Below are 23290 nucleotides of genomic sequence, written 5' to 3'. Positions count from 1 at the left end.
CAATGTGTTAACGTGGCTAAGTTCCAGGGCACAGGACCTACAGTACCACCAGGGTTCCTTGGGACATTCTCTTGAGCACTGTATTCTCGTTCAATTAAATCACTGCAGATGAGTAGCTCAGTCTACCTAAGAAACCAAGTGGCATTTATTTAAAAAACAACATATACAGAGATTAAGGTTTTAAAATCTTCAAGTATGTTGCAATAGACCCCTCTTGGCTATGGTGCAGTGAACTTTAACGTGGCTTTTCTATCAAGTAATTATATGGGACTCTGTGCTGAGAGGAGGTTCTTCAGTTTTCCTTACTAAATGGCTATAAGGATGAGCCATTTGAAACAGTAGCAGAGAGAAAACTCGAGCGCCTTGAAAGAGCATGTCCAAGATCTCTATCTGAAGTAGTCGAGACCCCAGGACCAGATGCTCAGAGACTGGCACAGAGACTCAGAGGAACAGCACTGACAGTGTTGGGTGCCTTCCCCTCAACTGGCCTGAGACTATGGAACAATGGGACAGAGCAGCAGGTTGGCTGCCTTCCCGGCCATGGAGGGGAAGGACAAGGGTCCCTGTTGTTGAATGACTGAAGCCTAGAGGGAGGTTTAATGGGTAGCTGAGGAAACCAACAATTGTATCCTTACTGTTTACTGACCTCGACTGTGTTAACCTGTTAACATCCCTATTAAACCCCATGGTGGTGAGTATTGGCTGTGGATTTTGGGTGATGATTGCAACAAATGATTGAACCCAGAAAAGAAGTAGAGTGTCCTGGGAGGAATCAGAGGTGTCAGAGCAGGAAAGAAGGATGGAATGTGGCGGCATGTCAGCTATGTTCATGGCAATCAAGAAGCCAGCGCAAATCAGCTATATTCACCTCCAATGCTGTTTCCCACATGGCCTTAAGTTTACTGAACCTGACTTGAAATGACTGTTTCTTTTGCATTTATTAATGAAACATGATAATGCAAATGATCTTACACCCTTACAGTTGCAACGGAACCCTTGTGTTCATATACTGATGGATAGTGGAAAAGTGCTACTTGTTTATATATTATGCATAAAATAAAAGTCTATAGGGCACCCACTTTATTCCAGTCATGTGATATTCTCAATAGCTTTGGAGAAATGCCAGCTCCGTGGAGAAGGGCACTTAAATCCAGATATTTTAGCTCCAAGCCACACATACACTGAATCATGTGTGAATTAGGAAATGGTGACTCAATCCACTTTCCACTGGTGAAACATCTAGCCAATATTTTTCAACCACAATATGGTGAACTGGTTTGGGAGCCAAACTTCCCTGTGTTTAAATTCTCCAAGGCCACTGTTAAGCCATACAACTTGAGGTGAGTTACCGGAACTCTTTGAGCCACATGTGGTTCCTTCATTTTAAAGTATGAATAATAATATGTATACTATACTGCAAGATAAAAAGAAAGTACCCCTTAACAAATGTTTAGCATAGGACAAGGTACATACTAAGAATAAGAAATCAGTAGCTCTCTGCATAAAATTTAGAAGTAGTTTTAAAATAAATGAATGTGCTCTCGTTTTTATGACCTTTATCATATTCTGGTTGGGGCCCGTTTTTATTGTGTTAGGAGCTAGTACTGGTATGCATCTTCATAAAAATGCATGAAATGTGGCTAAAAATGATCAAAGAACATTTACAGCTAAAATTCTAGTTAATTTTATCTATAGGTTTTCTAATAAGCCTTGAGATGGAACAACAAATTAGAGATGGAGCACACTGGGAAGATTTAGCTCTCCTTTTAGTTTTCAATATCTCTGAACTTAAAAAGAAGAAAAAATTTCTTGAGGCTGGAGGGAAATGATGTGAGAAAGAACCTCTGAGACACGCAATGAAAATATGTGCATTTCCATTATGTGGCTAAATAAGCAAATATATAAGTATATAAATGAGAGAGCTTCAAAAAGTTTATGTCAAAAGCAGTTAAATGATAGTGGAATATGCTGATTGAAGTCGGAATCCAGCCATTCCCAACCCCCCCCCCCATGCCTGCCTCATGCAGAGTGGAATTGCCTCATAGGGTTGCCAACATTTGAACCTCTCCCAGCCCATCGCCTGGCCGCCTTCTGCAGCATTGTGAGTTGGGCTGTGACCCAAAGGTTAATGGGTGGGAACCACCAACTTGTCTGCTGGAGAAAGAAGATGCTTTCTGTGTCCGTAGACAGTTACAGTCTCAGGAAACCAAAGGGTCCATTTTGGACCCTGTCCCTAGAAGGTCGCTGTGAGTCAGCATTGATTGGATGGCAGGCAACACCAGCAACATGTACACACACACACACACACACACACACACACACACACGCACATACACATGCATGAAGGGTCTTCAAAAATGTCATGGGGAAAATAGTTAAAATATAATAAATACCAAAATAGTATAAAATATAAGATAGCATTCACCATGAGGTGCCCTGGTGACCTGATGTCAGCTGCTGTCAGAGAATTCTAGCGTTTGATCCCATTCACGTCTCAACAGGACGTGGCCATCTGTTCCCATAAAGATCAGCACTTAGGGAGCCCTATCATGGTGATGTTACTCTGCTGTAGGGTCCCCATGAGTCAGAAATGAGAGTAAGCAACAAGACGTAAAAATTCAAATTATATAGAAAGGAAAAGAAAACTTGATTAATTCAAAGTAAAGCAGGAGAAAAAAAGGGGGTTCATACGAATGGTGAACATATAGAATGAAACCAAAGATATAAACATGTATATGACATATATAAATGTCCTGATGGCTCCAAAGGGGAAGCAGAGACCAACAGACTGGATTAAAATGGCAAGACTGCTATCTGCTCTTTTATAATGAATTCGGTTTAAATACAAAGCAACAGAGATTAAACTAAAATGATAGACGAGACTCTATTGACACAGTACATTTGCACTGGAAAAAATAAACCTCAAGTTAAGAAACATTACCTTTCAAAGAGATAATGCTGTTTGTCAATGATAAAGAGATCAATTTTTCAAAAGGACATAGCAAAATGCAAAAGCACCCAACTCACTGCCATGGAGTCGATGTTGGCTCCCAGTGACTCTGTAGGACCATGTTGACATGCCCCTGTGGGTTTCTGAGTCTGTATCTCTTTACTGACATCAATAGCCCTGTTTTTCTTCTGTGGGGCTACAGATGGTTTTGAACTGCTGACCTTTCAGTGCAATCCTCAATAAAAGCTTAATGATGCATGAAGTAAAACTGGATGAAATAAATGTAGAAATAGTAAATCCTATAAAATTTATTTCCAGCTCTTAAGATTAGGGCAAAGAATGCACAGATGTGCTTTATACAATTGATGTATGTACATGTATGGATTGTGATAAGAGTTGTATGTATACTATCAGATAAAACAAGAATTAAATTAGAAATGATTAATGACAAAAAAAGATGTCTTTAAAAACATCTCCAAATACTTGAGATTCATAACATTTAAAAAATTATAACATTTAAAGTTATAACATTTAAAAAATTACCCCTAGGATGAAGAAATCATTTGAGAAACTGGAAAATATTTAAGTGAATTATAGCAAAAATACAACATATCACATTGTGTAGGATGCAGCTACAGAAGTGATTGAAAGATAAATCTATATCTTTGAGTAGCTATATTTTAAAATAAAGAAGTTGGTAAAATCAAAGATGCTTGCACTTTACAAAGGAAAAATAACTCAGAATATTTAGGAAAAAAAGAAAATAGTGTAAGTTATCAGACTGAATTAATAAAATAAAAACATAGCATTTGTTAAGGAAGTATATATGCTTCTAGAGAGAGTGATCAATAAAAGCAGACACAATTACCAAGAATGATGGGGAAAAAATCACATCAGATTTTATAACATTAACAAATAGTAAGGACATAGAATGACCAAATGTGTGCCTATTAAATGTGAAGTTGTAAATTAAACAACTCCACATTTAATAGACACAGTCCTTTAAAGAAGGAGCTGAGGTGGTAACGTAGGTTGAGCACTGGAGAGCTAACACAGGGCTGGGGATTCAAACCCCCAGCCTCTCCCTGGGAGGCGGATGAGGTTGTCTCTTCCAGGAAAGATTCACAGTCTAATCTGTGCCTTAAGGCATCTAGGAGTTGGAGTCTGCTCCGTAGCAATGGATTTTCATTTTGCTTCATTTAAGGAGCCATATTAACCAAATCAATGAAAAATATGAAATGTGGAAACCACCTTCTCCGTAGAAATGCTCCATGCCCAAAAGGCTTCCTTACTGAATTATAGTCTCATTCATGAAATAAAATAAATCCACATTGTCTTTAATTCTTTAATTCAAGCATGATGTTTTTGTTGTTATAAGGTTCTCACTCAGAGACACTCGCAGTACAACAGAGCAGAATCCTCCCAGTTTTGCACTCGCTTCACAATTTTTGTTATGAGACTAACAAAATATATATAATGCCAGAGGCAAACGCAAAGAAATCATTGTAAGGAAACAAAATTATAAGTTATTATCCCTTATGAAAACAGACACAAATGCCCTTAACAAAATATGAGTAAATTGAATTCAGCAAAATATACAAGGAATCAAGACCAAATGTGGTTTTTCCTGGAAATTCAAGGATGATTTAGTATTCAAAAAAATCAATGAGTGTAATTTGCCACATTAACAGAATATGGATAAATTCTAAGGACTCTATGATTGGAAAAGAAAAACTAATTATATTCCATGAGTGAATTGGACAAACAGTCAGCACAGAGTCAATATATGAACATTAATCAGCAAACACGTTAGGAGTAAAGTTTAAAAATTAAACCACTATTTACAATAGTATAAAAATCATAATATACTTGGGTAAATTTAATCAAAGGTGTGAAGGCCTCTAAATTATAAAACACAATTTATTATCGCTGAGAGAAATTTAAATTGACTTTAAAAAGTGGAGGGGTATGTCTTGTTCATGAATTGGCAGACTGAATATTTCTAAGATTTTTACTTCTGTCAAATGTAAAGCTTCAGCACAAATCCAATCAAAATCCCAGCAGAGTTAGCCTTGCCTTCCATCCCTGCTCCCTCCTTTCCTTCCTTCATCCCTCCCTTTCTTTAATCCGTAAATAGTGGCTTCTTCTAAAACAGACATAGGCATGTAAAACAACTAGAGAAAAACCAAACATGGTTGAAAAGTAGTAAAAAGAGTGGATTGTATGGCCTGTTTTACTTTAAGATTTAATTTATAGCAACAAAAATCAAGACTATTGAATTGATGTCGGGCTAGGAAAAGAGATTAGTAGAACCGAATAAAGAATTCTATGGAGAGTCACAATTACATCAATTAATTTTTGAAGTAAGAATCAAGAATATTCAATGAGAATATGAAACATTTTTCAACAGGGGTTTTAGAACTGGGTGGACATAGACAAAAGGAGACCATTTTTTCCAACATATTACATACAAAATAATATGTGATGCATCATAATATTATGTTAAATGCTAAAAGAATAACACGTGTAGAACATAACCAGAGAAGATAATTTCACATCTGTGATATGGATAAATGTTTCATAGACTGATAAAGCAATAGATATTTTAAAACCTATATCCAAACCCACTGCCATAATGTTGATTCTGATTCATAACAATTCTCTATAGGGTTTCTGAGACAAGACTGAACAACTTTATGGGACCTGACAGCCTCATCTTCCTGCCATGGAGTAAAGGGCATGTTTGCAGATAGTAGTAGTCCAACACCTAACTCACAGTGACACCAAAGTTCCTTGTTATAAGTAGAAGTTCATAACTTTTCATCAAAGAGATACGTCTAATGAAAGACTGGACAAACCGCAAACCATATACATGGAGCAAATGTTGTGAATGCTCATGAGATCAAGGTGACCAAGTGGTTTATTGTGTTATTCCTTAGGCTTCTAATCACAAGTTGAGCAGTTCAAACCCACTGGCCAGTCCGAGGAGAGCTTTGAGGCTGACTGCTCCCTTTAAAAACTCCAGGGACTAATTCTACTCCACCACATCGGGTTTGCATGAGAAAGTAGGCTTGCCTGTGCTTTCATATGACCTAGAACTTCCATCCAGAATAGACTGAAAAGAGACAGACAAACCTCCAACTCCTACCACTCCATCATAGAACCAGTCTGACAATAACAACATCATTTCACAGAAGAGCATACGGGACAACATTTCAAAAAGTATCTGGAAAGATGGGATTACAAGGTGGTGGACTGTTCCCACAAAACTATCGAAGCTGCCTGGAATGAAAGAGAAGGCGACTGATAGCACAGTGAATGAAGTCTTCGTCTCCTAACCATGGAGAAACCAGAGGCAGGCTGCTGCCCTAAAGATGTCCAGCCCGGGAAACCCACAGACTAGTTGTACTCTACTTTAGAGGGTGGCTATGATTTGGGATCAAGTTGATGGCAATGAGCTTACTTTATTTGGTTTGTTTTGAATGATCAATAAGCTCATGAGCTCAGCACTACTCTTTGTTAAGAATATACTAATTGAAACCCAAATGAAATGTCAATACGCACCTATTAATTTGACTGATACATTGACTGGTAAGGATACACATCAACAGGGCTCTCGTCCACTGTTGATGGGAAGACAAGTTTGTGCCAGCATGATGGAGAAATGGTTCACAGCCCATGAAATACTTAAGTAGTCAACTATCCGTGGCCCAGCAACAACAATCCTTGGAATTTCCCATGAGAAATCAAACAGATAAACATAGAAGACTTGTACAAGAATAATAGCATCTTTATTCATATAACCTTAAAATTGAAAACATCCCCAAATATCCATCACAGGGAATGGGTAAACAGCATGTAAATTCATACCATGGACTAAAACCCATCAGTGGAAAAGAACAAATTACTGATGAATGCAACAATATGGCTGAATCTCAAAAATATTAATGCTAAATGAAAGAAGGCAGACATAATAGAAGATATTATGAACACTATATAATTGCATTGATATGACTTCATACAAAAGGCATAATAATCAGTAGATTCCTAGAGAATGGGGAATGATGGGGTGGTGAGAAATAGAAAAGACATAAAGGTCTTTTTGGGAAGATTAAAATATTCTATAACTTATTAGGATAGAGATTGAATTGTTCTCTGCATTTTTGAAAAATCAAACTGGAGCTTAACATCAGTGTGTTTCATCAAATGTTAATTTACATCAGTAATTTGATCAATAATACCTTCCAGTTATACAAACTCTACAGTCTTTAAGATTTAGGACTGGCATTTCAATACAATGCGAATCAAATAAACTTTGGAACACAAGCTTGTTATTACCATAAGCAATATGTTACCCAACACATTGTTGTTCGGTAAAAGCATGTTGTTGAACAACAACAACAATAGTTGTCCTTAAGTCCAGTCTAACAGCTATTCCATGATGTTAGACTAAAACTCCGTAGGATTTACACTAAAATAAGACAGACTTTTTCATGAATGATTCACAGCCTCGGGAATCTCAGGGAGCAGTTCTCCTCTGTCCTATTGGGGTGCAATGATCAATTTGACAGGCAATGAGTTTGCTTTGGGTTGGATAATCTTCAGGTCAACTGAATGCCACCTAGTGACTGGTGTATCCAAACCACAAACCTTTAGGTTAGGGGCCTAGCACCCTAACTACTGCATAACTAAAGTTCTTTCTCATATGTGATAGAGAAATAATTTCATCTTTGTTCTTTAGCTTGTTTCTGATCTTTACTTTCCTCATTCTGCAAGCTGTGTACAAATGTCAGTGAAAGCTACTATGGAATCCCAACCAGACGGGACTGGGAAATCTCTCCTAGTCACGCAAGATCCATCTCAAACCCCCCCCCCCCTTGCAGAGTCCTCAGGTAACACTGACATTCCTCTGCTTTGAATGACCTTCTGATAAATTTGACCGCCATTTGGCCAGGTAACATGCATTCTGCCTACAATGGACCTCTATTTAAAAGAAGTCCTGTTAGGCAGGATAATGCCAGTCTAGGGAGGGATATAGGCTCTTGGGTTCCACCTCCAGCTCTACTCCTACTACGAAGATGATCTCACCTTTCTGCATATTAGTTCACATCCGGAAACCTTAGAAATCCCATTGGTCAGACAAAGTTGGGTTAGACGCTCTCCCCTGCATTTTCAGCTCAGAGATTGTACTTTAAGGGAGGACTCTGGGGCAGATATTCACAATAGGTTGTCAGGAGGCAGATACTGGAGTCCTGGGTAACAGGGTCATGAATAAACCCTGCTTGGTGTCTGGTTCATTCCCAAGAGGGCCGTAGACTCTGGGGCAGCCAGAGTGCACTGAGATGTGCTCTGGGAAGGAATTAGATCAAGGTGTCTGAAATACCCATGAAGGCAAATTAACCTTCCTTCTGACCTTGAGCATCCTTTTCTCTTATATTTGAAATCAGTAATAAGAGTTCATTTAATCATCAGCATCTGCTTTCTTAGAGAAGCTAATTTACTTGATAGAATAAAGTGGCTTAGGCGATATTGCGTTTGCCCACCACTGAGAGATGGCTGAAGTCAGGACAATGAAGAACCAGCATTAATGTGCATGGAGGGAGCAGAAGAGCACCCACGCTGGTCATGACCTCGGGTGAATTATGAGCCACAATCCCAATGGCCCACGGTCCTGGAAATCACCATCCCAGTGTTTGGTTAAGGTCGTCTTTGCAGTACAAAGAGGAGCACAAGCAGACGATGAAGCGAGCTCGCTTATCAGATAAGCCATGAGATGTCCCTACATTTCCCTACTCATAGTTCTAGGTGAGGTCTCCATCGCTCTTAAGACCTCGGCTGCATACAGTTTGGGATGGGGGTAGCAATGTGCAGTTCCATAGCTGGAGAGCCTTTATTCATATTCCTAGTGATACGATCCTCAATGGGTGGAAGAAGAGGTGAAAAGTAGTCCTCATGTGAATAGAAACCACCAGAGGGATAATCCCTAGACACCTATCCTCCTCGTTTCCCCTAAATACTCCAGTCATGAGACACTTTATTTCTGCTCTCAGGGCCTCAAGTCCCATGTAAAAAGTCAACCCGAACTTGTTGCCATCAGTCAATTCTGATTCACTGTACAAGTATACTCCATGGGATTTTCATATTATGTATGGAAATCTTGGAGAAACAAGACTTGCATTTTCCACTTGTTGTCACAACACCCTGGACTGGTCATTTCCTGCCACCATTGCTGTTAGTGACCCTCAGAAGGAAATGCTGCCCATTACCGGGGCGTCTTCATCAGCAGCAACTTGCTAGACTCTATCGTTGGGGCTGTTCGGTCAATCTCTCAGTGAGAGCTCCCCCATGTCATTGACCCTCGAGTTGGCCAAACTCTGTCCTTGCAGAGCCCTGGTGCCACAGTGGCTGGGCTGTTCTCCACAAGGTCACACGTTCGAAACCACCAGCCTCTCTGCTAGAGAAAGATGAGGCTTTCTACCTAGGTAAAAGGTTGTAGTTTCAGAAACCCACAGGAGAAGTTCCACTCTGTCCGACAGGGTCACTGTACATGAATCATTGCCTCATGGCAGTGAGTTGCATGTCTTTTTCCAGGATTCCGTGTCCCGAGGACATGTTTACAGTGAGGAAAGCAATGTTCTGCCAGCCTTGCTTCTGCGGAGCACTCAGGCTGTACTTCTCGGATTGATTCGCTCCTCTTCTGGCAGCCCCATGGCACACAGTTTTGCATCACTTAACCCCCCTGGTGCTTTCTGTGGTGTAGGACTTTTATGTGACTTGACATTTTGAGAACGCTGTGTAATATCCAAGCAGCCACCAGGTTATTCAGGTACAACCCATAGATTCAAAGCAACCCCTTTAAAGCCTAGTGTATTGAATTTTGAAGTGCGTTCAGTGGTTTGTAATAATAACAGGTTCTACCTTGTGATTCACATCAGTCCCGATGGAGTTTGCTGAACTTCATTATGCCTATGGACAGGAGCATGGGTATAGGATCGGCTGTTGTCCAGACAGTAGGCAGGGTTCACTCATAGTCCAAATCCTTCCCCAGCATCCCGGGTTGAAGGCATCCTTTGCCTGAATCTTCCTGACTCAGGGTCCAGCTTTCACAGGCATGTGAGGTGGCTGAAAATACCTCACTGGGGTAGAGCACACCTGAGTCCTCCAGGGGACTAAGTGTTGGTTTCGCAGGCATTCAAGAGTCCGTTGCAGCAGATTTGCTCAATGCAGTATGCCATTGGATTTTCTGACCACGTCCGTGGAAGGTGTTTATGCCATGCTGTTGTACTTGTGTATTTTACTCAACAGTATTTAGGGTGAAAACTAATTTTTCCTGTGCTCAGAGAGCAGACCAAAATGGTTGAGGAAATGATATCATTGTGCTATGGGCCGGATCCTGGGCTCGGAGAATGTTGAGCTACAATCACTTGTCTTTCAAGGCCGGTGCTGCACATGAAAATGTGTCACCTTGCCGGACTCCCCTGTGAAGTCATTAGCACCTATTAACACCTTTGCAGACATCTATGTCTTAGAGCAGCTACTTAAGCGCCTAATGGAGAGAACCCTCCGGAGGCGACAGACACGACCAGGGTGAGAAAATGCTTCAGCAGGAGCCAAACTTGGGGGGATTTTCGCTCTGACTTTCACAAAATGGTTCCTTTGTTGTTAGTTCACAGAAAGGGAACGGACAGACCATTCTCCAGTCCCTGAGAAGAAAAAGACAGCCTGGGATGCTGTGGAGCTCGGGCTCATGAGGGAGCCAGAGAGGAGGACTCGTGGTTCTGGTACATGTTCTGCCGAGGACTATCATGCGGGCACAGGCAAGGATACATGAGGTTAGGGCTGGTGCCAGGAAAAATGCACACATCGAGGAGAAGCTCTCCAGGTTTGGGAGGGAGAAAAGACACTGCTGACACTGAGAAGGGTTGATTGAGGGGGATTTAATAGGATAGAACAGGCAGACGGACCTATCCACTGCAGAGCACTCAGAGCCTGGACATACTAATGTCTCCTTAAGTACAGTGTGTGGCCGTGAGACAGCACCAACAGCAGCCCCGACCCACGGAGCACCCTGTGCACAGCAGAGCAAAATGCTGTGTGGCCCTGGGCCATCTCACACCTGCTCTCAGGCGTGAGCCGTGGTCCACTCACTGGTGTCACTCCATCTCGTTGAGGGCCTGTCTCTTTACTGTCCCTCTACTTTGCTGAGCGTGATGTCCTTCCACAGGGACTGGTCTCTTCTGAAAATGTGTCCAAAATATGTCAAGACAGAGTGCACCAGGTCCCTGTGGTATTGTGACTGGGAGGAGGCTCAAAGTTGTAAGCCTCTTTTCTCCTGAGTTCTTCTCGGCATCAGAAGACAGATTTCGGGAGAGGGACAATATGCAGAGCAGAGTCAGAGAAAAGGTTAGAACAGATCATGTTAGCTTATTGAAGGGGGAGACTTTGGGAAAGAATTCCAGAGAGACATTAGCTAGTCCAGAAAACCTGGGAAAATGAAAAGTGGGACCGTAGAGTTTGCTAATGGATCTCCTATGGTAGACTAGCTTTCCCGTAGTTCTGCCATTGACCAACCCTCTGTAGTGCCCCTGCTCTTCCAAATATGTCCACCCCAGCACCCTAGACTTCATGCTTCGCTCCTGTCTCAGACCCGCATGTCCAGTCGGGTGGACTCTATGCAGTCACTGTGGGGGAGTGTGAACATGCTGTCCTTCTCCACCCAGCCTTCTCATTGTCTCCTCACTGTCTCTGTTCTCTTCCATTGAGAAGAAAATGTATCTCTTTCCACCCTTCACCTTCCTTAGGTCTGGAGAGGTGTGTGGGGAAACCTGTGCCCACATCTATCTGTGTCACCATTTCTGCCAGATTCATTTTACCTTTACCCTGTCCCTCTTGCCAGCCTCTGATTAGCTAACGGTGTTAAATGCAATAGTGGACGAGAACGCATATTGTAAGCAATGGGATGCGGGCGATTCCCAGGTACCGATCTCAGACTGTCTGACTTACCTTCCACTCGCTGTTATGAGCCAGCTTCATTCAAAAACTGAAAACCAAACTCACGCCTATGGAGTGGCTGGTGGATTTGAATCATAGATCAGATGGTTACCAGCTCAGCGTATAGCCCTCTACACCACCAGAGAGCCACACTAGTACATTAAAATTTCTTGGTAGTACTATAGCTTCTAATAATGAATATGCTCAACTTTCAACATACATCAAAATGTTATTAGTATAATTACTGTATGTTTATATGGTGTTTGTGTATCAGGATGTATTTCCTTAATGATTTTTATGCATAAACAGGTACTATAATGTAAGACAAATATTGTACTGACATTAAATACAATCCATACCTCACTATTCTGGCTTGTGCACAAATTCAACTTAAAGAGCAGAAGCCATTTATAACCAGGGACTGATTATGCAGAGATGAAGCAGGTTTGGCTTTGGCTGCAGGCCAAGTTTGAGAGGATTCAGAAATTACTTACCTGCAGCATGAGGCCCTAGAGAATCCCATTCTGACCCTCTGCCTGACTCCCTTATCCTCTGGATCATGGAGATGTCACGCACAGTAAAACGTGGCCCCCATCCTGTGCCATCCCAGGACTGGTTGTGGACCAGACCACTGTGAGGCACAGGGATTTTATGGCTGGTTCTCAGAACTTTCCCACTAGTCTGTCTTAGCCTGTCTTGAAGCTCTGCTGACATCTACCCAGCATCACGGCAGCACCCAGTTCCCCAACTGACAGCAAGCAGGTGGTTGGAACCAAGCCCAGATCTGCTGTGTGGACAGAGAGAATTCTGCTGTCCATCCACACTCCTTAGCCTTCGGTTCTTACTGAACCAATGACCTCTCGTTTTGAAGACTCAACTGATGCTTTATTTCCTCCTCCTCTTTTGTATCTCCTCTCCTTGCACCCAGTGTTGCCCTGGGATTTTCTTTCCCTCTATTCAGGTTTCCACTTCTTCAGATAGAACTTCCCTGACCCTTGTATTCAAACTCATCGCCCTTCTTCATTCTCTCCACTGACTTTAGTCATCTGTAAGCTGACATACATTTTGAATATTTCTCTTCATCAGAATACTAGAAGAGCCCCCATAGAGTGTTCAAGCCACATCTTTCTCGCAGGGAGCAACTGGTAATCCCAAAATCTAACATTTTGCTTTGCAGCCAAATACCTTCACCATTCTTCAACCAGGCTCCTAAGCTCTTCATACCATGGGGCTATTTCAAATTTTGCTAACAAATAAACTTGAATGAGGAGAAAGAGATTAAGGGCTTTTTTTTTTAAGTCAACCAGATGAATAGCAATTGAAATCACTGCCTAAGTTAAACAGTTGAAACTATGCCATGTGTCAAGACCAGAAACCATAACTGTTCTTCTGTTTGTTTTTCTCAAGAAAATGCATTTGCCTCTCCCTTTCCTGTAGAAGAAATGAATCTTACAGCCAGGGGACCTCTTCTTCAGGCCTCTGAGATTTCACCTTCCAAAGTTCCTCCTGCTCTTGACAAAAATGCTTTCCACGATCTCTTCATAGATGCACCTTTGTCAGGGAACAGAAGCTGAATAACTCGCTCTCCACACCTTCTCTGATGCAATGTCAAGTGTGCTCACCTGGTATCTTCAACCATGCTCCTGTGTGATCATTCTCTAATAATTCACCCTTCTCCACTCAAATGGAACATCTAATACACACCCAAAATATCTTCAGGATGTATGACTCATTTCCAACTCAGCTCCTCCCTTCCTTCTCCTGACATCACGCTCCAAGTGCAGGCTCCTCCTGGACTGTCTCAATAATCGAAATGGCCAACAGAATATCACAGATCATCACTGTGGTTGTGAGGTGCGGTTGGGTGAAAATATACATACTTCTTCATATACGTGCAATAAAACATGCAGAAGTTCAACATTTTCTGCATGTACGTGGAGAACTCCGTGGCCTTCCTCAGTGTGTGACTCCTTTCTGAGCAGCCATTTCCAAGTGTTTTCTCGATCATCCGCCGAGTTGCTGACCTCCTGTGCTTTAACTCCCACTTTTCCTGTTGATTTGGTCATTTGTGCCAATGTAGCTAATTGTTTAAAAGACTTAAATATAAAACGCTGGCATCCTTGTTAAGTAGGAAAGACTTATTTGGTTCAAAGTTGACGTCAAGAGATAATTTTGGTTCAAAGTTTAAACATTTGTTCAAGGTAATGATTTAGGGGGTCGTCTGTCTTCAAGGACACTAGGCATGGGCATTGCATTAGATTTAAAATTCTCTTCTTTATTTTAAACCTCTTGAACAGTATTCTTCTTTGAATTTTCTATCTAAATATCCAATAATGGTAGTTGGGACCCATCCATTTCTGCTCCATTGGTCAAGAGATCTGGTCTCGTGGGAACTTTCATACACATGTCCTATTCCTCTATTGCCAGAATATTGGTGTCTGGTGCTCAAAGAGGGGCCACAACCATGACACAGTGTCAGGACAGCCATGCTGGAACACTGGCAGACATGATGCTAATGCAAATATATTTAAGACATGTTGTTCTTGTTGTTAGGTACCATTGAGTTGGTTTCAACTCCTTGAGCCCCCATGAGTGACAGAGTGAAACACAGCCTGATCTCGCTCCATCCTCACAATTGTTTTCACGTTGGAACCCATTGTTACCGCCATGGTGGCAATCCATTCTGTCAAGCGCCTTCTTCTTTTCCATTGCCCCTCTTCTGTAACAAGCATGGGGTCCTTCTCCGGGAACAGATTTCTCCAGACAGCATGGGCAAAGTACATACAAGGAAATCTCACCATTCTTGCCCCTGAGGGGCATTCTGAGTGTACTTCACTGGGACAGATGTGTTTGTTCCTTTGGCAGTCCGTGGTACTTCCAATATTCTTCACCAGCACCCCTCTTCCAGTACATCAATTCTTCCTCAGTCTCCTTATTAAATGTCCAACATGATACATAATGACTACTAAAAATGTTAACTGCTGTGTCTACTATTCTTTGAACTTAAACAATGAAATTCCACTTTCTATAATTAAAAGTGGCATATCTGTATAAAGGCACAGTGTGGTTAGTCTTCATGCATCCCCAAAATAGAGGCCTGCAGGGATTTCTCACCTAGCCTGTAGTTACAGATAATGTCCAGAGATTCATACACAAATATCTTATGTTCCTTGATTCTTAAAATATATGTGGGAAGCTATTATGATCTCAATTTTATAATTAAAATGCAGCATCACAAATATATTATCATGGTAAGTGTATAATAAGAGTAATATAATTAATATCACTAAATTATACCCCCGAAAATGGTGAACTGGGAAATCTTCTGAAATATATCTGATCATGGGAGTGATTCTGTTAGATGTGCTTCCTGGAGACTACTAGGTCTCAACTACTGAAGCACTGAGAATCATGGACCAATGACCTTGAAGCAAACCTTAATGACCACCATGGCAGTCTTTGGCTTTTCTCAAGTCAAAATTGCATCGTTCCAATTCTGTCTTATCTTCTCTTGATATGTCTTACTTCTTATTATAAGGACACCAGTCACATGGTATTGAGAACTGTACTTGAATGAATTGTGAGGCATTGATGTTTAAGTGTTGGCATTTTTGCCTCTTATGAGTTCAATTCCTGACCAATGAACACTCTGTGTAGTCACTACCCATCCGGCAGTAGTGGATTATGTGTGTGATGCTGTAAAGCTGACCGGTGTGTGTGTGTGTGTGTGTGTGTGTGTGTGTTAGGGCAGAGGGCAGGATGCTGGTGCATTAGACAGAGGACTGGATTTGAAAGCAAGTGGTGGATGAATATCTTCTAAATGGTATCGTAGTCTTTGGAGAAGGAGGTAGTTGTGTGTAGTGTGCCATAAGTCACTAAGGAAGAATCTTAATACAAAAAGTCTGCTTTGGGAAAGCAGTGAGAAACAGGACATTTTTTCCTGATGTAGAACTGGAAAATGAAAAGGATACGCACATGAGAGGGGAGACAAGCAGGCCATTCAGAGGAAATCATGCGACCCAGAATGTAATTGCACAAATACCCTGTGAATGTACTCAGATGCTCATTGCAGCTCTAGACACAGCAGCCACGGAGAGAAACAACCTAAGTGTCCATGGATGAATGGATACTGCAAATGCACCGTGGGAAACCATGCAGCAGAAATACTTAGGAACATGGATAAATCTGGCGGTCATTGTACTGAGTGAAATACGTAATTGCAAAAGGACAAGCGTTGAATGTTCTCAATATTATAAAAAGATAAGATGACATATTGATAAAGAAATCAAAATTCATTGGTGGTTATCAGGTGCTAGCGGAGGCCTGAGAGAATGGGGAATGAGCCTTAGATGGTGGAGGAGCAACGCCTAATGTGGGTGCAGAGTTTGACCAAGATACATGATGCCGCGAAGTTGTATCTAAGATAAAGGGCATTTTAGTAGAGTCGTGGCATATATAATTTGGGTCTCATGGAAGTGTTTTAATTTTCTTCAGCTTCGACCTGAACTTACCTATGAGCAATTTGAGGAATTGTTGTTCTGCCCCACACTCAGCCCCTGGCCTGATTTTAGCTCCTGATATTGAGCTTCTGCATTGTCTCTTTCCACTGATAGTCAATTTGATTTCTGTGTCTGCCATCTGGAGAAGCCCATATGTACAGTTTCCTGGAGGAGCACATGGTTCATGGCAGAGTGGAAGAGCAACAAAGAAGAGGAAGGCCCTGAACAAGCTGGATTTTCGCAATGGCTGCAAGAATGGCTTCGAGCATGGGGACCATTGTGATTGTGGCTCGGGGCCTAGCAGGGTTTCATTGCTCAGAGGGTCACCATGGGCTGGAACCAACTGAATGGCATCTAACAACAGTGACAACGTTTTCAGGAAAGGCCAGTACCTGATAGGACATGTGCTTGGTAAAGCAAAGGGCAATGAAGAAAAGGAAGACTCTGAAGGTGATGAGCTGATAACGTGGCTGTAACACAGGGTCAAATCTCACCACTGTGAGGATGGCACGGGACTGTGTCGCACTTGGTTCTGCTGTAGGGAATGTCACTCTGCCAACTCTATGGCACCTAACAACAATAACGTAACAATGGCATGTGCAACTCTGAAACAACATCAGCTGCATTAAAAAGTCTATGTGCATATAGATGTATGAAGGGTCTTCAAAAAGCTCATGGAAAAAATCCCATTACCTCTTAACTCTTTTGGAAAAACCTATGGAGCACAGAACTACTTTGAATTATATTAGGTGCCTATATAAATCAAACAGGCACATGCTAATAATTTATTTAGGAGCACTGGTGGTGCACTGGTTAAGTGCTCACCTGCTAACCAAAAGGTCTGTGGTTGAACAAACACATCAGAAACACAAGGCAGTTGGCTTGCTAAAAGATTTACACCCTGGGTCATTCTAGCGGACAGTTCTAATCTGTCCTGCAGGGTCTTGCTCGAGTCAGAATTGACTCCATCGTAGCTGGGTTTTTAGCTGTTTTTTTCTTATATCATTTCCTTTTCTGTCAACCTCACCACAGTTTATTGAGCACCACTCATTTCAATGTTCTATCAAACTCCAGATGCACACTAAGTGGAAGCAATGATGTAAGGGGCTTTAAAATAGTGATCGTGACTCACAAAGATGGTGCTAAAATATGCAAAGGAGAGTAGGGTCGCCAAAAGTACTTAAAAAGTAATATCTGGGAAATGCCTTTTTATAATTAAAGAAAGATTATACCATATTATGATCAGTGCATTTAGTTTAATGTGAGGGGATCAGTTATCATTCACTTTGGAAGGATTTTTCACACAGCATCTTTCCCTAAAATAAAACTGAAGACCCATACTGCCTTTATCTAGGAGTTTAACTTGGATTGATCTGCCTATTTGCTTAAAATTTGATGTAAATAGCAATAAGGGGCTTCTAAAATCCATGGGAAAATTCCATTATTTTTTCATTCCATGTTGCCATGAACTTGTTTATTCCCTCTCCTGTAGGGTTGCTATGGGTGGGCAGAGTCAATGGCAGTCAGGTTGGTTTGGGGGTCCTCTTTTTATTCCTCTCTTGACCATGCTTTCTAATCTATAGCTTCAGCAGGAAATGAAATCGTGGACTCACTGCTCCTTCCCCCCCTGCAGAACCTGCAGCAGTGCCTGTGCTTGTACATTAATGCTCATATTTTAATTTGGGCAGTGGTACAACTGTCTAAACTCTGGACCAGAACAAGTTGTATGTCGCCATAAAAAAGGTGAAATGTTCTTACTGTTCGGTTTGGAAAGATCCTGTCAGTGTTCTCTTCTGGTGTGCTTGGGTCGCTATGGGTTGGTGCTGACTCCACCTAACAACAACAACAAGTGTGGGTGGTCAACTATTGCCTGTGACTTCAACTTCCCGGATCTGGATGGTTCATCAGGAAACACCAAGGACTCGAAGCATGTCAGAAAATACAAGTTTTCCGGCAGGAGGGATAGAAACGCAGAGGGTTTGAAAAGGGCAGGATGAATGAAGACCAGGCCTCACTGTGGCTTCTGCAGGAAGCTGCAGGGAAGAGGCCGGGTGAGAGGGAGGTAACTATTGTGGAGAATGCACAGGGAGAATCTTGACTGGGTTTCCTAAAGGACACAGGACAATCGTGAGGCTTCTTGTGAAGACATTTTAGCAAACAGAGGACCGTTTTGGCGAGACGCGGTTTGAAGGCGATTATTATTATTGCTGTTAGTTGCTCTCCACTTAGTTGAGTTATTCTTATTTGGCTTTCCACCCCCTTTTTGGGATAAATAAAAAAAAATTCTCAGTACCACCTGGACAACTAAAGCTTTTATATCATCCAGAATAAAGGGTAGCATTCTGCTTTTGCGGCCCCTTCACCACACCTTGGATGTGTCTCTCGGGGGCAGCATCGCACCCTCTGAGAAATGCTGCCGTACAGTGACTCCCAATGCACCACGACCGTACGTAAGACGGAGCACCCTGCTGCCGGCCCTGTGCTGCTTCACATACTGGGAGTGCTTTGTCCCTGTGCCACAGCTGTGTGTCAATCCATCCCACTAAGTACTTCCCTTGTTTTCTCTGGCCCTCTGCCGAACTCAATGTCTATTCCCAGTGGTTGGCCTTTCTTCATGTCCTGCTGTCTAAAATATGTGCCCCGAGGTTACTCAGTCCTTACTTCTGAGGAGCATGCTCATGGTGTTTCTTCTGAGACTAACACAATTATAATCATAGAAACTGTAGGGCACCACTGTTGATTATTTTATTTTAATTGCTCTCTGACTCGGGTAACTGTTGCCTGAAACACCCTATGTGTGAAAGCTGCTTGCACAACTCCATTTCTTGTCCCTGCCGGAATCCAGGGGTCCACCCTCCCTGACAGAGAATTGCTAGTGTCTGCCTCTTCTCTGTCTTCTAGGCCTCTGAGGAATGCCCACGGATGGTGGATCTTAAGCTAGACCCTCACCAGGAATTGTGCTCTTGTCCTGTAGGGAATACCGGTAGTGGTAGAAGTAACTAGTACTTGATGGATAATGACGGTCAAGAAAGGAGGCCAAGGTTTTCAGTCTTTGCCCAAATATAGAGACCAAGAATGGGGTAGCAATGATAACAATAGACACACATACCAGCCCAAAGGGGAAGCTATGCTATAAACTTTTAATACTGTCCATCACACCCATTTCAATCTGTCTGAAGGTCTGAAGGGGTCTGGATGAGCACAAAGTATCCTGACATTGTGTGGGGCTGGGCAGGGTGTAATTAAACCAAATAAGGCATGCCTATTGTCATTTCCCACCTAAGCCCTGGTGACATAGTGGTTACTTGTCAGACTGCTAGATGCAAGGTCCGTAGGTTGAATCCACCAGCCTCTTCAAGAGAGCGAGTGTTGGGGAAGGGGAGAAGGGAGAGAAGAAATTGAGAAGGCATTCACTCCCATAAAGTCTTACCATCTCGGAAATCCACAGGAGCCATTCTACCTGGGCCTATGGGATTGCTATGATTCATAATTACACCATTGTGTGAGTTAGTTTTGGGTTTTTTATTGTCATGTTCCTGACAGCACTGGGATTTTCAAAATGGGACATTAACTTAAATTGGACAAGAGGCAAAACTGGAGCAATAAAGAAGCATTAATACAAGGTGAGAAAGGAATCTTGGGAAATGTAGGACAGGTGAGAAGTGTCAAAGGCATCGTCACTTTCAATGGAAGTGTGTAAATGGCATTTGAAAGGTAAGAGGCTTAAAGGCTCCATTCAAAATAAAAATAGTACCTAACTGGGTAAAACACAAAGACAAGATCTTTTAAGCAAAATCCAAGTAACTGCTCTTAAGGCACATCTGAAACATAAGCATGCAGAAAGACCTAGAAGTAAATGCTGGGAACTACACTCCATGTAAATCCTGCCCAGCATAATGGAAGTGATGATTCTGATTATTCCACCGGAGCTGGGTAGCCCAGATTTGCTTTTTATTAAAATATGAAGTGTAGGTCAAATGCTCGTGGGCAGCTGATGGTATCTTTTTATCCCTGGACCTCCACTACCCAGAAGGTCACATTTGCATAACAGTTTAGATTATGCGTTCATCCAATAAAGGGAGACTTCAGGGTAGGAAGATCTTCACATACTGATACAAAGAAATTTGAGAGTAATATTTGAGGACAATATTTTTTCTAGCCGGATTTCTTCACCTCCTTCCAAAATGCAGCGATGTGTATTGCTTACTCTACACTGGGTTCACAGGAGAAAGACTGGGCAGTCTGCTCTGTCGCGACTAGAGCCCACCGCCATTTGGGTGATTCTGACTCAGAGCGGCCTTCAGTAGGGCAGCCAAGGCTCTGCTTTGGTGAGAGGAGAAGGCTCATCTCTTCACGGAGCAGCTGTTGGGTTTGGACCACCATGCTGATGGCTAAGAGTCGAATGCTGCCCAGCAGCACCACCTGGCCTGTGGGAGACCTGTGCAGAGGATCCACTCTGTCCTCGACAGTGCGTGAGTCAGAATCGACCACACAGCACTGGGCATGGTTTGCTTTAGAAGAGGTGTATTCTGTGATGAATAATTCTTGAAGTCCACATAGGAGAGCGCTGGTGGCGTGGTGGGTTAGGTGTTGGGCCACTAATCACGAAGTCAGCAGTTACTCTGAGTCCACTAGTTTCTCTGAGAGATGAAGCTGAGGCTTTCCACACCTGTGAAGATTGACAGTCTTGGAACCGGCAGGTGCCTATTCTACACTCTCCTAGAGCATCCCTGCGAGTCATTATGGACTCCATGGCAGTGAGTGTGTATGTTTCTCCTTTTTGTTTATCAGAGTGATGTGATGAATTCAGCCATAAATCCCTGCATGTCATAAAACACAGAGGTGACCAGTACTGGAGGGTGTAAAATGTAGTCATATATGCTTACAGGTACTTGAAACTACTCATTAAGAAGGAGAGAAGGTATCCCTCGGTGGCATCATTGCTATTGATGAAGTGCACGTGAGTCCAGGATGTATGCCCTGTGCCTAGTCCGAGAGACACTGGGAGTCTTTAATTCTCCCACAGTCCTGGCATCCCTACTAAAGTGAACCTGACTATTGGGAACAGAATATTCAACACTGTGCAAGGGAGAGTAGTCGGAAGTGCAGGAGGCTCTCTGCAAACATTCATTGAGCTGCTACGTGCAGGCATTGTGCTGAGTACCAAGGACAGCGAATAGATGAATAAATCATGACTCTGAATCTTGTTGTTTTGCTCAGTGCCTTGGAGTCAGGGCAAATGCACAGTGACTCCATCCATGTACACCAACATCCAGGGAGTTCGAAGCACTACTCACAAGTATGTGCATGGCATGGCGCTATTCAAGTATTTCTGAGAGGCCTTTTTATAACACAATCACAACCCAACACCACCCTCCCAACCCATGAAAAACAATTTCCTTCCCAGTCTTCCCCTATGGTCCCAGTCCTTGCACTTTTCTTGTTTCCAAAGCACTAATAAATTCCTACTGTGCCAGGCAACCATTCTTTCAATGGCTGTCTTCTGTACGAATGTAGTCTACAAAAACAGGACTACTTCTGTTACCACTATAGTTCCTAAAGTTGGTCAATTATTTGATGAGAAAAGTGGTTGGTCAATAGTAGGCATTGCATCCTCCAGTGATTGAATGACATGGAAAGTTAAAAACAACCTCAATGCAAAAGGGAAGATGGCAACACAGCTACCACAAGGGCCAAGAAGGTTCTTTTGGATGCCTGACACTAGAGTGTAACACTTACAGAGAAATGGTCCACTGGGTATAACGACACGTTTACCTGAGGGATGTTCTGAGGCCATATGGTTAACAAAAAGTTTCCATCAATGACGTGGATAGTACAGGGGCATTTAGGCTGTTCTCCATGGGGGAATCTGTACCTTTTCTTATGCTCTTGGTGTACCACTGACAAAGATGGAATCAAAAGATATGTGGTCTGGCTGAACAGATAGTCAATCAGCAAACACACACTGAACAGCTATTGCTTCATGGCATGGTCATAAGCTTAGTGATTAAACCAGAAGAGTAATTTGTTACCACTTTTATTTTGCATGGAAGTCTCGTTTTAGCTTATATTTCTGTCTAGTCTTACAATCAGTAGCACATGAATGTCAACAGAAAATTCTGACAAATGCATGAGTAGGAAGCAGGCTTATTATTTTTAATAAATAATTTTGTTGAGGGCTCTTATGTATAAAAATCCATACATCCATTATAAAAGCAAACACGTACAATTGTTGGCATCAACTATTTCTAAACATTATCTTTCTTCGTGAGCCCTTTGATATCAGCTCCTCTTTTTTCTCCTCCACCCCCACACTAGCACCACTGATAACCCTTAATATAGTATGTATTGTTATTATTTATACATATCTTGCACAACCCATTCTATTCCTTCACCTTCTATCCTGGTGTCCATTCCCCTCAAAGGGGGGGCATTCTGCTGTCATTGCTATGCAGTCCTCCTTCACTCCTTTCCCCCCCTTCTCTTCCCCTACCCTCCTGGAATCATTACTCCCATTACTGATCCTGAGGGGTTGTCTTTCCTGAATTCTGTATATTGAAAGCTCACATCTGAGCCACAGATGCACACTGGTCTAGGTAGAACTGAGATCATAATAGTAGGGGGAGCAAGGATTAAAGAATCAGAGGAGTGTTGCGTGTTTTGTCAGTACAAACCTTCCCCCTGAGTGCATTTTATCCTCCATGCAGCCCCTCTGTGCAGGAACATCCAATTGTGCATGGTTGGGCTCTGAGTCTCTACCTTGACCCCTCTCCATCACCTCAATGAGGTTGTTTATTTTTGAACCTTTTGTGCCTGTTCCCATCAACACCTCATAATCACACAGGCTGGT

This window comes from Tenrec ecaudatus, chromosome 5 (assembly GCF_050624435.1).
Source record: "Tenrec ecaudatus isolate mTenEca1 chromosome 5, mTenEca1.hap1, whole genome shotgun sequence".
NCBI classification, from domain to species: Eukaryota; Metazoa; Chordata; class Mammalia; order Afrosoricida; family Tenrecidae; genus Tenrec; species Tenrec ecaudatus.
Note: the sequence above shows the minus strand (reverse complement) of the source record.